Source organism: Mytilus californianus, unplaced genomic scaffold (assembly GCF_021869535.1).
Source record: "Mytilus californianus isolate M0D057914Y unplaced genomic scaffold, xbMytCali1.0.p SCAF_7, whole genome shotgun sequence".
Taxonomy (NCBI): domain Eukaryota; kingdom Metazoa; phylum Mollusca; class Bivalvia; order Mytilida; family Mytilidae; genus Mytilus; species Mytilus californianus.
The window spans coordinates 60,391,432-60,407,373 of record NW_026262723.1 but is presented as its reverse complement, the minus strand read 5'-3'; the positions used below and the strand labels follow the sequence as shown (position 1 = coordinate 60,407,373).

General features: G+C 34.6%; 1 protein-coding gene across 1 annotated transcript in view; it reads left to right on the top strand.

The window, feature by feature from the left end:
• Positions 1–8,322: 8,322 nt before the first annotated feature.
• Positions 8,323–15,942, top strand: part of LOC127708371 (zinc finger MIZ domain-containing protein 1-like) — a 205,192-nt gene continuing 197,572 nt past the window's right edge. Inside the window, exon 1 of the mRNA XM_052213229.1 lies at positions 8,323–8,437. The gene's annotated coding sequence lies outside the window, so the exon portion shown is untranslated. The remainder of the gene's footprint in view (positions 8,438–15,942) is intronic.

Sequence of the window (15,942 nt, the reverse complement as noted above, 5' to 3'; positions counted from 1 at the left end):
AAAAGAAAAACTGACAACACCATAGCCAAAAAGAAAAAGGACTAACAGACAAACTGGTCCATTAACACTACACTGAACACTAGAGATTAAGCAATGCAAACTTCTGCAAAAACAGGGGTGAATTCAGTTGCTATCAAAGGGTTAGAACGTCCTGCTCCCCTAGTGACATCCTCTGTAAAATAAGGGCTTGTTTATTAAATCTTTAAAAACAGATTTGTTATTTTAAAATTTTGTTTTTCATTTTTTGAGTTGCACTCTATAACTATAACAGGAGTTTTCTGTTGAACAATAGGTACCATTTTCATTAATTTTTTCTTATTAGCTGTTGTAATAAAATAGAAATGTTTCTGTCATCTGACATAATAGTGCGTAGATTTACTACTTTTTACAGACCTACGGAAGAATTTTTTCATGATTTTATTCATTTATCAAGACCTAAAACCATTTTACCGTCAGACAAATTTATCACTGTGATCTATTTGTCGTTGGATAATCACAAGCAGATAAGGTAAAGGATGACAAATGCATATGTCTTTGTAGTAATGAGAGAAAGGTTGCGATTGAATTGAAGTCTACTTTTTAAGAACTATCATTACAAAGAAGTTTGATTTGTTTCCGTAACAAAGATGATCTTTAAGTGTCTTAATGTAAGTTTGACCTTTGATTATTTGGAATTGAGGATATCTTGTCTTAAATATTTATTTATTTCATTGAAGCATATAGCAACATTTCTTCAGTGCTTTTTTAGCTCACCTGGCCCAAAGGGCCATGTGAGCTTTTCTCATCACTTGGCGTCTGTCGTCTGTCGTCCGTCGTCCGTAAACTTTTACAAAAATCTTCTCCTCTGAAACTACTGGGCCAAATTTGACCAATCTTGGCCACAATCATCATTGGGGTATCTAGTTTAAAAAATGTGTCCGGTGACCCGGCCAACCAACCAAGATGGCCGCCATGGCTAAAAATAGAATATAAGGGTAAAATGTAGATTTTGGCTTATATCTCTGAAACCAAAGCATTTAGAGCAAATCTGACATGGGGTAAAATTGTTTATCAGGTCAAGATCTATCTGATGAATCTGACAACCCGTTGTTGGGTTGCTGCCCCTGAATTGGTAATTTTAAGGAAATTTTGCCGTTTTTGGTTATTATCTTGAATATTATTATAGATAAGAGATAAACTGTAAACAGCAATAATGTTCAGCAATGTAAGATCCTCAAATAAGTCAACTTGACAAAAATGGTCAGTTGACCCCTTAAGGAGTTATTGCCCTTTATAGTAAATTTTTAACCATTTTTCGTAAATTTTTGTATAATCTTTTAAACTTCTAAGACAAATTTAACCAAACTTGTCCACAATCATCATTAGGGTATCTAGTTAAAAAAATTTGTCCGATGACCCTGCCTGCGAACCAAGATGGCCGACATGGCTAAAAAATAGTACATAGGGTAAAATGCAGTTTTTGGCTCATATCTCTGAAACCAAAGCATTTAGAGCAAATCTGACAGGATAAAATTGTTGATTAGGTCAACATCTATCTGCCCGGAAATTTTCAGACCAATCAGGCAATACGTTGTTGGGTTGCTGCCCCTGAATTGGTAATTTTAAGCAATAATGTACAGCAAAGTAAGATCTACAAATAAGTCAACATGACCAAAATTGTCAATTGACCCCTTAAGGAGTTATTGCCCTTTATATACAATTTTTTACAATTTTCATAAATTTTGTAAATTTTTTACAATTTTTACAAAATATTTTCCACTGTTACTACTGGGCCAAGTTCATTATAGATAGAGATAATTGTAAGCAGCAAGAATGTTCAGTAAAGTAAGATCTACAAACACATCACCATCACCAAAACACAATTTTGTCATGAATCCATCTGTGTCCTTTGTTTAATATGCACATAGACCAAGGTGAGCGACACAGGCTCTTTAGAGCCTCTATTTAGTTTCCAGCCAGAAATTTCGCTTAGATTTGTTTTTGATTTATATTTTGCTTTCAAAAGTAATAATCACCTTAATGAAATATTGCCACAAACAGTACGAAGAGAATATTAGTAATGCCTTGAAAATAACCAATTGTAATGAAATCGCTTAATTTAATAAAATGAAAGTTGTAAGACACTAACACCACAAATTTAAGATAATTATAATTTTAGATTAGTTAATATTGTAATTTTCAATACAATTTTTAGCTGACATAAACTTGGCATATAATATGGATTCCCTCTAGACTTCAGAAAGTCATCATTTTGGTTTCTGGAAAGTTTCTTTAAAACCAAAAACTCTATTTTTTACAAACTTAGTTTGATATTGCACCATTGGGTGAGGAAGATTTCTATTGATTTTGAGGTCACCTTTGAGGTCTAGGTCACAACAGCAACTGATAGTCTGGTTTCCAGATGATCTTTTGAACTTTATTTTTTTTCTGGTCAATATCTTTTTTGAGCCATAATTTTAACTTGACCAAAACTAGTTTATTAATGCCAAATGGAGTGATGAAGACCACTATTGCTATTGAGGTCAATAGGTTAGAGGTCAAGATTACTATCAATTGATAGACATGAAATTGGGACAATAGTTTTGTAACCAGATGATCATCATATGTTGATCTTGGGGCTCACATTTTTGTGAATGATATAGTGAAATGATTTTCATGCAACATGTTAGTTTTTTTTTATGCAGTCTTACTGGTTGAATTCCCTTAAATCTTTTAAATAAGACTATGGAAAACTCCTGTCAATATTTTCTTCTTAATGTGATTTTATTAGTTTTTTATATGACCGTAAAAAAAATTTTGTGGTCGTATATTGGTATGACGTTGTCGTCATCATCGTCGTCATTGTCGTCCGAAGACACATTGGTTTTCGCACAATAACTTTGGTTTAAGTGAATTGATCTCTATGAAATTTTACCATAAGGTTCAATACCACAAAAGGAAGGTTGGGATTGATTTTGGGGGTTATGGTACCAACAGTTCAGGAATTAGGGTCCAAAAAGGGGCCAGAAATAAGCATTTTTGTAACTTCCAGACAATAACTTGTGTGTTAGTGTATGGATCTCTCTGACATTGTACCACAAGGTTCCATATCACAAAGGGAATGCTGGAATTGATTTTGGGGGTAATTGCCTTAAAATTTTAGGAATTAGGGGCCAAAAAAGGGGCAAAAAACAAGCATTTTTCTAGTTTCATGACATTAACTTATGTGAAAGTGCATGGATCTTTCTGAAATTGTACTACAAGTTTCCATATCACAAAGGGAAAGCTGGAATTGAGTTTGGGGGTAATTGCCCAAAACCTTTAGGCATAAGGGACCAAAAATAAGCATTTTTCTAGTTTCCAGACAATAACTTGTGTTCAAGTGTATGGATCTCTCTGAAATTGTACTGCAAGGTACCATACCACAAAGGAAAGGCTGGGATTGATTTTGGGGGTGATTGCCTCAAAATTTTAGGAATAAGGGGCCAAAAAGGGGCAAAAAAACAAGCATTTTTCTAGTTTCAGGACAATAACTTGTGTAAGTGTATGGATCTTTATGAAATTGTACTACAAGGTTCCATATCACAAATGAAAAGCTGGGTTTGAGTTTGGGGGTAATTGCCCTAAACGTTTAGGAATTTGGGGCCAAAAAGGGGCCAAAAAATAAACATTTTTCTAGTTTCCAGACAATAACTTGTGTTCAAGTGTATGGATCTCTCTCATATCACAAAGGGAATGCTGGGATTGATTTTGGGGGTAATTGCCTCCAAATTTTAGGAATTAGGGCCAAAAAGGGGCAAAAAACAAGCATTTTTCTAGTTTCATGACAATAACTTGTGTGTTAGTGTATGGATCTCTCTGACATTGTATCACAAGGTTCCATATCACATAGGGAATGCTGGGATTGATTTTGGGGGTAATTGCTTCCAAATTTTAGGAATTGGGGGCCAAAAAGGGGCAAAAAACAAGCATTTTTCTAGTTTCATGACAATAACTTGTGTGTAAGTGTATGGATCTCTCTGAAATTGTACTGCAACCATACCACAAAGGGAAGGCTGGGATTGATTTTGGGGGTAATTCCCTCAAAGTTTTAGGAATTAGGGGCCATAAAAGGGCAAAAAAACAAGCATTTTTCTAGTTTCATGACAATAACTTGTGTGTAAGTGTATGGATCTTTATGAAATTGTACTGCAAGGTACCATACCACAAAGGGAAGGCTGGGATTGAGTTTGGGGGTGATGATTCATAAGGGGGTTAAAAAAATTTGGGGGGGGATTTTTTTTTTTTTTTTTTCCCTCTTTAAAAATTTTCCAATTTAAGTTGGTTATTTTTGATTTATATATAAAAGCAAATAATAATGATATGGTTTGAATAGGTAAATTAAAATGTTTAAGTTCTTAGACCACATTCATTCTGTGTCAGAAACCTATGCTGTGTCAAATATTTAATCACAATCCAAATTCAGAGCTGTATCAAGCTTGAATGTTGTGTCCATACTTGCTCCAACTGTTCAGGGTTCGACCTCTGCGGTTGTATCAAGCTGCGCCCAGCGGAGCATTTTATTATAGATTTTTGTGCTTTTGAAACTGCCAAATCTATTTTGAAAACTGAAAAACAATAGTTTACATTACATATGCATGCCGGGTGAGTAACAGAGGATCCCTTGAGCTATAGTGTTATAAGATTAATACTTATTTTTCTTAATCTGGACTAATGTACTATATGACTTATGATTCCTTCAGTTTGTCCATGATGTCTGTCCCATTTCCATAAAATTTTCATTTTTGTTGTCTCAAATAAAATGATGTGGCCAAAAATATTATTACAGACAGTCAAGTCAGTCATCCAGTATGGCCTATAGAACCTCTTAAATATAAAAAAAAAAAAAAACGATTCCAAATGGCTTGCTTTCTATAATCCTGTTTTAGAAACACCAAAACTTGATATCTCATATAATCATGTCAGTTCAGTTAGAATACAACCTTTTTGTTCATTCTTAAATTAAAAAAAATAATTTGTTTGGAGGATTATTTTCTGCTTATGAAATAAAATAAAGCTCTTTTTCTAAAAACAAGAATGGCTTGTTTTAATTACATTGTACTGCGTTTTAGCAATTCCTGAATTCGAAATCTCCATTTGTCAGCATACTTAGAAAATTTTCCTCTGTTTCATTCTAGATAAATAAGAATCTTAGAATCTTAAATAATTTCATAACAGAAGAAATTATCACATTCTTATTATCTTTTCTTTATTCTTAACAATAAGTAAACCTGCTCATCAAATGTCAATTTCAGCAGAGTTATCTCTCTTTTGATTGATACAAATTAAAATCTTTACCAATTTTAACTTGGCTAAAATTGTCATTTTTATCCAGATAGATGTTTATTTTGATTGGTTTTTCTGTTTTAAGTCTCTCATGGTATCACAAATTCAATATTTATTAGGTTTATAGGAAAACAAATTTCAGAGGGTAATGTGAGGGTATCCAAATTGCACCTATTTTGACTGTTTTTTCACCAAAGTTTTTTTATGATGCAGACAAAAGTTTCCATTTTGTGTTTATTTTGTAAATGTATCCTTATTTACTGTATAGTTTCACCAATTTAAATTTGTATCCATATTGAATCATAGAAAAATGGGTTTGAACCAACCTCCAAAAGATCCATGATTCTGCTATGAGTAGTTCCCAAATTGCATCCATGCTTAAATTCACATCCTCAAAATCGAATAACTGATGTTTTTTTTTTCATTTCTCCAAATATTTAGAACAATATGTCAATAGTCCATGCTTACTATTCATTTTTGAAGATATGGATCCTTGCATCATATTTTAATCCTCATTTTTTAAAAGTTTTTTTGTGAACGTGGCATTACGACATTTCCATAGATTTTACTTTTTTCAGTGAATAATTCATCTTTTGATATGTACTGTGAACGTTTTGTGTATATTGAAATATATTTAGCTATGTTGAAAGAAGTGCAAAATGTCAATCATAAAAATACATATTGTTAAGTCATCTAAGATTTCCGCTGCTATTTTTGCTAAATGTGTGCAATTTGGGTACTGTGACGTTATATATATCAATTGATGATCATTTCCAGTCTTATGGCCATTTTTGATCCCCAAAAATGTAATACATGAAAAGGACAGCAGGATATAGCAAAAGAATTGGTCAGTACAATAGAACATACCTACCATAATCCAAAAAATATATATTTACAAATTAGGACAAACAACAATGACACCTCATGGTCCAAGTAGTCTGACTTACTACAGACACAAAATGTGATTGGTTAAACTAGTTTTTACATGTGCACACCCCACCCCCCCCATCTTTTGTCTATCTAGACCATATGTCATATATATAAGTGAAACATGCAATAAAATGAAATTCAGAATGGAAATGGGGAATGTGTCAAAGAGACAACAACCTGACCAAAGAGCAAAATAAACAGCCAAAGGAAACCAATGGGTCTTCAACACATCAGGAAAAACCCCATAAAAAACTGTATTTAATCAGCTACCAGCAGGATGGTATCTAAGCTGAAAAAGCGTCATGTTATTTTGAAAGCAGGCTGCTACAGAAAGCAAGCTAAGGTAGCCACATCTGTAGTTGGGTGTTTTTTTTTAGTTGAAATAGTATGTAAGTAGTACAATTAAATAGTCCTACAAAAACCAGACGAAAATGTAGAGGGCTAGAACAAACAAAAAAAATGTATGAATTTTGTATAATTATAGAATTATACTTATACACAGTAATATTTTTAATTATATATAACTCTATTAGTATATTCTACTTTCAGCAAATAAAGAGTAGAGGGATTAAATTGCAACCACAGAAGACTGATGGAGGGTTAAAAGAACAACAGACTGTAGTAGTTAAAGAAGATCCAGTTTGTTGATGATTTGCTTGATTTTAGGATTTGTAAAATACTTCTTTAACATGGCAATATAACATACACTTTAGATCTAACAAAATAATTCAATGGTATTGGTTTTGTATATGCATGTAGAATATTCCTACATTGTTTAATATTCCTGACACTTGATTAAGAATTGAAGTTCATCTTCAACCTCATTCTTAGTAGTTTACCATTTTTCAATTAAATGGTTATAATGGCCTATTTTCATTACAAAAATTGACATATTTAACCTAGATTGGTAATATTAAGTCATTGTTCAAAGAAAATATGTACTTTGGATTATTCCAAAAAGATCTTTTATTCTTATCAACGTCTTTGTATAAAAACATCCTGTAGCCAAATTTTTTTTGGCTTTGGCTGTTTCTCGTGTCTAAAAAGAGAGATTGCACTTATTGGCAAGGTCAGTATTCTGCAATTTTGATTTGTGCACTGCACTGAAAATCTGAAAACATTAAACTATAAGAACTATAATAATATTACTTGGAAAACGGTCAGAGAACTTTTATACTTTATTAGATTTTTGCATTTAGAAGCCAAGTAAGTATGACTGTCATTCATGCTTTCTTATTCTAATCATGTTTATAACAACAATAGTGCAATTTTGACGATTACAAAAAGTGCATACTACCTATAAATAATTGAGAAATTTAACATTTTTGTTACAATATTTTATATAAGAATATTATATAAGAAAGATTTTCATTCTTTATGCAATTACAATTTGCATAGATTTCAGAGTAAATTGCCGGAAATTACTTTGTATGCTCAGTGCTACACTTCAGAGTAATTTTAAAGTTCTTCAGGCACTTTGTAACAGGAAATTTCTGTAATTTGAAAATAAATTGATACCAATTTTATTTGAGCTTTTCTAACAAAGTCTTTTACTTTTATGTTACATAATAGTTCTATGTGAAGTTATTTGTTTTCCGAAAGAAATTTAACATTTCTCTATGGACACAAATTATTAAGTAATTGCAGAAAAAATGATTGCTGTTTGACATCTTCAGATGTCCATATTTACTGTTTATTATAGACAGACCTAGAGTGTAATATCGATAAATCTTCTATTGAGCTAGATTACTGTCTGGTCCTCATTTAATATTAATTTGACTTGTATCTTTGTCACAATCCACAGACATTTCCTATATTGAAAATAACAATTGAAAAGATTTGCCATGCTCCTAGATATAATTAAGAGGTTAACCAATCAAAATACTAAATTGTATCTGTTTTTTTTAGATGCTTCTTTTTAAGTTTTCGTCATTGACTCTCGGTGAATCAGTTCTGTATTTACAGTCATGATGTTAATAAGTTGTTTTATTATTTTAACCTAATCATGTTTATGCACTTGGTTTCCTTTGTTGCAACTACCTATCTGATAATACCTTTCTTATTTCAGGCCACTTACAGCATTTACAATAAATTAGCAGACGACAGTTTACATGTGAGCAGACGATAAAGAAACCTATTGGTGATAATGGGACAGAAAGAAGATATTGTCCACAGTTTAGTAGAAGATTAGTTTTGATAACAGGTAATTATTTGAGATAATCGTCATTAAGTGTTGTTAGCCGAAATTTTTGTACATTCTTTTGAACCATAGGGTTAATTGCAAGATAAATGATATTTCTGTTGCAGATGAATAAATGATTGACATTTTTTAGTAATTAGATCTCAAATACAGGTATTTTCCACTTCATGCAAAAGTAACTAATCAATTGCATCTCGATTGATTGATATTGTGTTTGTTGATATGTCTGATGAACTGATAGCGTACAGTTTGGTAAATTTTTAAAGATTTTCAGTTTTGTAATATTAAACATTGTAAATCTGTTATAAAAAAATTGATCAAAGAAAAACCAATAAATAAATTAGAAATTTTATGAATAATTTAACAGACTATAAAGAAAAGAGCTAGGATACAGATTTCTTTATGAAATTTGAAGACATTTACTTCAATAAAACGTTTGTATAAATTTTATTTGAAATGATGTGTAACATATGCTTAAAACTTAATTGAAGTATATAAATTGTAATATATGTGTTATGAGAAACTTTCAAAAATTGCATAAATAATGTTGATTTGCGTTCATAATACAGTTTGTTTTGTACTCGTAGTAATATATTATTTTAGAAGAGTTAGGTTTGTTGTATTAGAAACAAAATTGTATGGAATATATAATACCTGAAACAGTAATTGGCGCTAGTTTTAGTTTTTGTCGAGCCTGCGACTTTTGTCGCAGAAAGTTCGACATAGGGATAGTGATCCGGCGGCGGTGGCGTTAGCTAACTTCTTTCAAGCTTTATATTTTAGAAGTTGGAAGATCTGGATGCTTCATACTTTGTATATGGATGCCTCATGTTAAGAAGTTTCCGTCAGTCACATGTCCAATGTCCTTGACCTCATTTTCATGGTTCAGTGACTACTTGAAAAAAAAGTTAAGATTTTTTTGTAATGTTAAATTCTCTCTTATTATAAGTAATAGGATAACTATATTTGGTATGTGCATACCTTGCAAGGTCCTCATGCCCGTCAGACAGTTTTCACTTGACCTCAACCTCATTTTATGGATCAGTGAACAAGGTTAAGTTTTGGTGGTCAAGTCCATTTTTCAGATACTATAAGCAATAGGTCTAGTATATTCGGTATATGGAAGGACTGTAAGGTGTACATGTCCAACTGGCAGGTGTCATCTGACCTTGACCTCATTTTCATGGTTCAGTGGTTATAGTTAAGTTTTTGTGTTTTGGTCAGTTTTTCTTTTACTGTATGCAATAGGTCTACTCTATTTTGGTGTCATCTGACCTTGACCTCATTTTCATGGATCAGTGGTCAAAGTTCAGTTTTTGAGTTTTTGTCTTTTTTTCTAATACTATATGCAATAGTTCAACTTTATTTGGTGTATGGAAATATTTTATGATCTATATGTCAGTCAGGCAGGTTTTATTTGACCTTGACCTCATTTTCAAGGTTCATTGCTCAGTGTTAAGTTTTTGTGTTTTGGTCTGTTTTTCTTAAACTATAAACAATAGGTCAACTATATTTGTTGTATGGAAGAATTGTTAGCTGTACAGGCCTGCCTAGCATTGTTCATCTGACCTTGACCTCATTTTCATGGTTCATTGGTCAATGTTTAGTTTACTTGGTTAATGTTAAGTTGATGTGACAGTTGTAATAAAGCTTTAAATTTAGGACTATCAACATAATATAAATGATTAGTAAAGAAGACATTTCAGCGTGTGCACTCTTGTTTGTTATTCTCAAACCCCCTTATTTTTATCTGTTGTTGGGCTACTGCACTTCGGACACACTGGCCTGTGTTTTGGATTCCAACTCTCACCTGGAAAAAATTTAGTTGTTATACGGAATGTCAACTCTATTGTAGTTTGATAATGAAAAATAAAATTTTATGCTGTCTTCTTACTGTAAATTATAATTATATTTGAAAGATCTTAATTTTGCAAATACTTTATTATCTCTAAATCACCCAATTTTGTAATACTTAAATTTTTAGACCTAGATCATGTTTTTAGCTCAGAATTGCAATCTGAGCTACTGTAGTGTTTGTCGTCTCTCAGTCCATTGTCTGTAAACTTTTCTTTAAAAAAACTTTTCCTCTGAAACCACGAAATGGATTGAAACCAAAGTTTTTCTGCTTCATCTATAGAATGTCTCTTATGAAGCTTGTGATTTCCGTCTAGGGTGATCAACCAACATGGTCACCGTGATTAAATATAGAACATAGGGTCAAAATATAGCTTCTGGCTAATGTCTTGAAAACTAGCAATTAGGGAAAAGCTATCAGGGTAGAAATAATCTGCACCAGCTCTGTCTACCCAGAAAATAAATAAAATAATCTGTCACCGATTTTTGGCTTTTTACCCCTGAAATGTTGTTTTTTAATGTTTTTTGCAGTTCTTGGCTGATGTTTTGAAAATTATCAGAGCTATGTTAAAAGTGTGAAATGCAAAATGATCAATAGTACAAGTTCTGTCTACTTGGAAAAATTTCAGAAAAATAAAAAAAACTTTTTTTTTGGAGTAATGCCCCTGCAATAACTATTTTTGTTGATTTTTGCAGTTTTTGGCAGTTATCTGGAATATTATATGAGCTTAGTTCAATATGTAAATTTCAAAAATGATCAGCATTACAAGATCTATCTACCCTGAAAATTTATGAATTATCTGCCCACCTCTTTTGGAGCTATTGCCTCTAAAATATCAATTTGTTTGCTATTTGTGAGTTTTTTTGCTGTTATCTTGAAAACTTTAGGAGCTAGGTTAATCGAAGTACTGAAGTACTGAACATCGGATGACTGCAAGTTCTTGTGGATGGTCACAAGCACTTGTCTCAGAAAAAAAATCACATCTCTATACCTAAAAGTGAGGTTAATGTACAGATATAATTTTTTTTTCTTAGACAAGTTCATGCATGGATGATAAAATAAATGACAGGGAATTCAACCTCACCATAATAAATATGATATTGAAGTGATACAAATCAGTAAACTCTGGTTTGTTGTTATATATTATATTAATACTTGTATATTACAGTTACATGTATACATAATTTTCATCCATTTGTATATCATTCTATTCTACTATATTATTAATAGTGCAGTGCAAGTGCATGGTGGACACTCTTCTTTAATAATTCAATTTTTCTAATAGATTGGATTTGAGTAGGCATTCATATTTTCCTGCCAACCTTTCAATCTCCTATGCAGAGTTATCGGTCCTTGAGAGAGAGCAAGGACTGATAACTCTGCATGGGAGATTGCAAACGTTCTTGAGATTTTCTTCCTCATGCGTTAACACACATTTTCTGTACGTGTGCATAGATATTAAAGATTATAGATCGGTTACAATCCCAACACGAAAGTTACGTAATGGAAATCTAGGAGACAGCAATACACCGGAATGCCCTCATGGTCATCCAATGTAAAAATGTAAAATGTAAAAACGATCAACAACACCAAAAATGACCAGTATATGCAATTGAAGGTCCTCATTAGCAGATTGACACTTACTTCACTAGGTGAGCATTACAGGCTCAGGTTAGCCTCATGTTGAAGACTATTTACATTATTGCTTTTCCTCCACAGCTTGAGTTCTATAGCAGAAACTCACAAAATTACTTTTACATTGACTAGCGTTAATGTGCTTGTCCCAAGAAAAATAAGAATTATTTTTGTAATTGCTGCTTTTTAGCTTACCTGGCCTAAATGGCCATGTGAGCTTTTGCCATCATGTGACCTCTAGCTTTATCTTCTTTCTGTTGTCTGTCTTTGTAAATTTGGGAGAAAAAATGATTGTCTGAAACTAGTTGGCCAAATGTCACCAAACTATACCTGAATATTTCTTTTGTTTTTTGTTTTAAAACTTGTATTGGGAGATTTGATCCATCAACAAATGTGGCTGCTGTGGCTGAAACAGAAGTAATATCTCAAAAATTAAAGCAGATAGAGCAAAGTTAATGTTGGTAAAAATGTTCAGCTTGTCAAGGTCAATATTCTTCTACATTTTTAGAACAAATAGGAGAACATTTTTGGAGTCATTGCCCCTCAAATATAAACTTTCAGTAAATTTCAGTTCTAACTTCTAGCTCTAAAACTAAAGCAGTAAAAGCAAAATTTGAATAGGATAAAAATGTTCAGCAAGTCAAGGTCTATCTCCTGAGGAATTTTCAGAAAAATTAGCAAAAATGATCAGGAAGACCAGACCTACAAATAAGTCAACATGGTCGAAATCTTCAAACAATTCCTTATTAGAGTTATTGTCCAATACTGACGATTTTTACCAATTTTTTTCATTTTTGCCTAATATCTTAAAAACTACATTAGATAGGTAGAAACTTTAAATAGCAAAAATGATCAGCAAGACAAGATCTACAAATACGTCAACATGACCGAAATTGTTAGTGGATTCCTTTAAGTTATTTCCCTTTAATGATGATTTTTCCCATTTTTGCCCGATATCTTGAAAAATATAATAGATAAATAGAAACTTTAAAAAGGAAAATTATTAGCAGGATAAGATCAACTTATATGTCAACATGACTGAAATTGTCAGTTAAATCTTAATAGAGTTATTCCCTTTTAATAATGATTTTTACTAAAAAGTGGCCATTGTTGAAGATACAGGTGATCGACATAGGATCTTGAGAGCCTCTAGTTTGCTTTTATTGCAGAAACTGTAATAGATATAAAAAAACAGCATATAACAAAAAAGTTCTGCACAATAAGATATACAATTAAGTCAACATAGCTGTAATTGCCAACCAACTCCTTTTAGGAGTTGATTCCACTGAATGATGAATTTTACGTTTTTTTTTCTTTTTTATCAAATGAATTAAAAAAGTGAGATAATTCAAAAAAGAAAAACCAAATGATTATGCTTAAAACAAAAGAAAAAACAACAATTATGACAGACAGCAACCAACAGTAACCCCTGAATTACAGGCTCTTGACTTTGGACAGGCACATACAGAACAACCAACAGCATCCCCTGAATAACAGGCCCCTGACTTTGGACAGGCACATAAAGACAGCAACCAACAGCATCCCCTGAATAACAGGCTCCTAACTTTGGACAGGCAGAAAAAGAATAGCCAACAGCAACCCCTGAATAACAGGCTCCTGACTAGGGACAGACACACAAAGACAGCAACCAACATGAACCCCTGAATAACAGGCTCCTTACTTTGGACAGGCACATAAAGACAGCAACCAACAGCAACCCCTGAATAACAGGCTCCTGACTTTGGACAAGCACATTAAGAATGTAGCAGGGTTTGATCATTTATATTGCAGATCAACTATTTTTACGGAAGTAATGCTTCCTGAATAACAGGCTCCTGACTAGGGACAGACACACAAAGACAGCAACTAACATCAACCCCTGAATAACAGGCTCCTGACTTTTGACAGGCACATAAAGACAGCAACCTACAGCAACCCCTGAATTACAGGCTCCTGACTTTGGACAGACACATAAAGACAGCAACCAACAGCAACCCCTGAATAACAGGCTCCTGACTTTGGACAGGCACATAAAGACAGCAACCAACAGTAACCCCTGAATAACAGGCTCCTGACTTTGGACTGGCACATACAGAACAACCAACAGCAACCCCTGAATAACAGGCTCCTGACTAGGGACAGGCACATAAAGACAGCAACCAACAGCAACCCCTGAATAACAGGCTCCTAACTTTGGACAGGCTCATAAAGACAGCAACCAACATCAACGCCTGAATAACAGGCTCCTAACTTTGGACAGGCACATAAAGACAGCAACCAACAGTAACCCCTGAATAACAGGCTCCTGACTTTGGACAGGCACATACAGAACAACCAACAGCAACCCCTGAATAACAGGCTCCTGACTTTGGACAGGCACATAAAGACAACAACCAACAGCAACCCCTGAATAACAGGCTCCTGACTTTGGACAGGCACATAAAGACAACAACCAACAGCAACCCCTGAATAACAGGCTCCTGACTTTGGACAGGCACATAAAGACAGCAACCAACAGCAACCCCTGAATTGCAGGCTCCTGACTAGGGACAGGCACATAAAGACAGCAACCAACAGCAACCCCGGATTAACAGACTCCTGGCTAGGAACAGGCACATAAAGACAGCAACCAACAGCAACCCCTGAATAACAGGCTCCTGACTTTGGACAGGCACATAAAGACAGCAACCAACAGTAACCCCTGAATAACAGGCTCCTGACTTTGGACAGGCACATACAGAACAACCAACAGCAACCCCTGAATAACAGGCTCCTGACTTTGGACAGACACATAAAGACAGCAACCAACAGCAACCCCTGAATAACAGGCTCCTAACTTTGGACAGGCTCATAAAGACAGCAACCAACATCAACCCCTGAATAACAGGCTCCTAACTTTGGACAGGCACATAAAGACAGCAACCAACAGTAACCCCTGAATAACAGGCTCCTGACTTTGGACAGGCACATACAGAACAACCAACAGCAACCCCTGAATAACAGGCTCCTGACTTTGGACAGGCACATACAGAACAACCAACAGCAACCCCTGAATAACAGGCTCCTGACTTTGGACAGGCACATAAAGACAACAACCAACAGCAACCCCTGAATAACAGGCTCCTGACTTTGGACAGGCACATAAAGAACAACCAACAGCAACCCCTGAATAACAGGCTCCTGACTTTGGACAGGCACATAAAGACAGCAACCAACAGCAACCCCTGAATAACAGGCTCCTGACTTTGGACAGGCACATAAAGACAGCAACCAACAGCAACCCCTGATTAACAGACTCCTGACTAGGGACAGGCACATAGAGACAGCAACCAACAGCAACCCCTGAATAACAGGCTCCTGACTAGGGACAGGCACATAAAGACAGCAACCAACAGCAACCCCTGAATAACAGGCTCCTGACTTTGGACAGGCTCATAAAGAATAACCAACAGCAACCCCTGAATAACAGGCTCCTGACTTTGGACAGGCACATAAAGACAGCAACCAACAGCAACCCCTGAATTACAGGCTCCTGACTAGGGACAGACACGTAAAGAACAACCAACAGCAAACCCTGAATAACAGGCTCCTGACTAGGGACAGACACATAAAGAACAACCAACAGCAACCCCTGAATAACAGGCTCCTGACTTTGGACAGGCACATAAAGACAGCAACCAACAGCAACCCCTGAATTACAGGCTCCTGACTTTGGACAGGCACATAAAGACAGCAACCAACAGCAACCCCTGAATAACAGGCTCCTGACTTTAGACAGGCACATAAAGACAGCAACCAACAGCAACCCCTGAATAACAGGCTCCTGACTTTGAACAGGCACATAAAGAACAACCAACAGCAACCCCTGAATAACAGGCTCCTGACTTTGGACAGGCACATAAAGACAGCAACCAACAGCATCCCCTGAATAACAGGCTCCTGACTTTGGACATGCACATACAGACAGCAACCAACAGCAACCCCTGAATAACAGGCTCCTGACTTTGGATAGGCACAC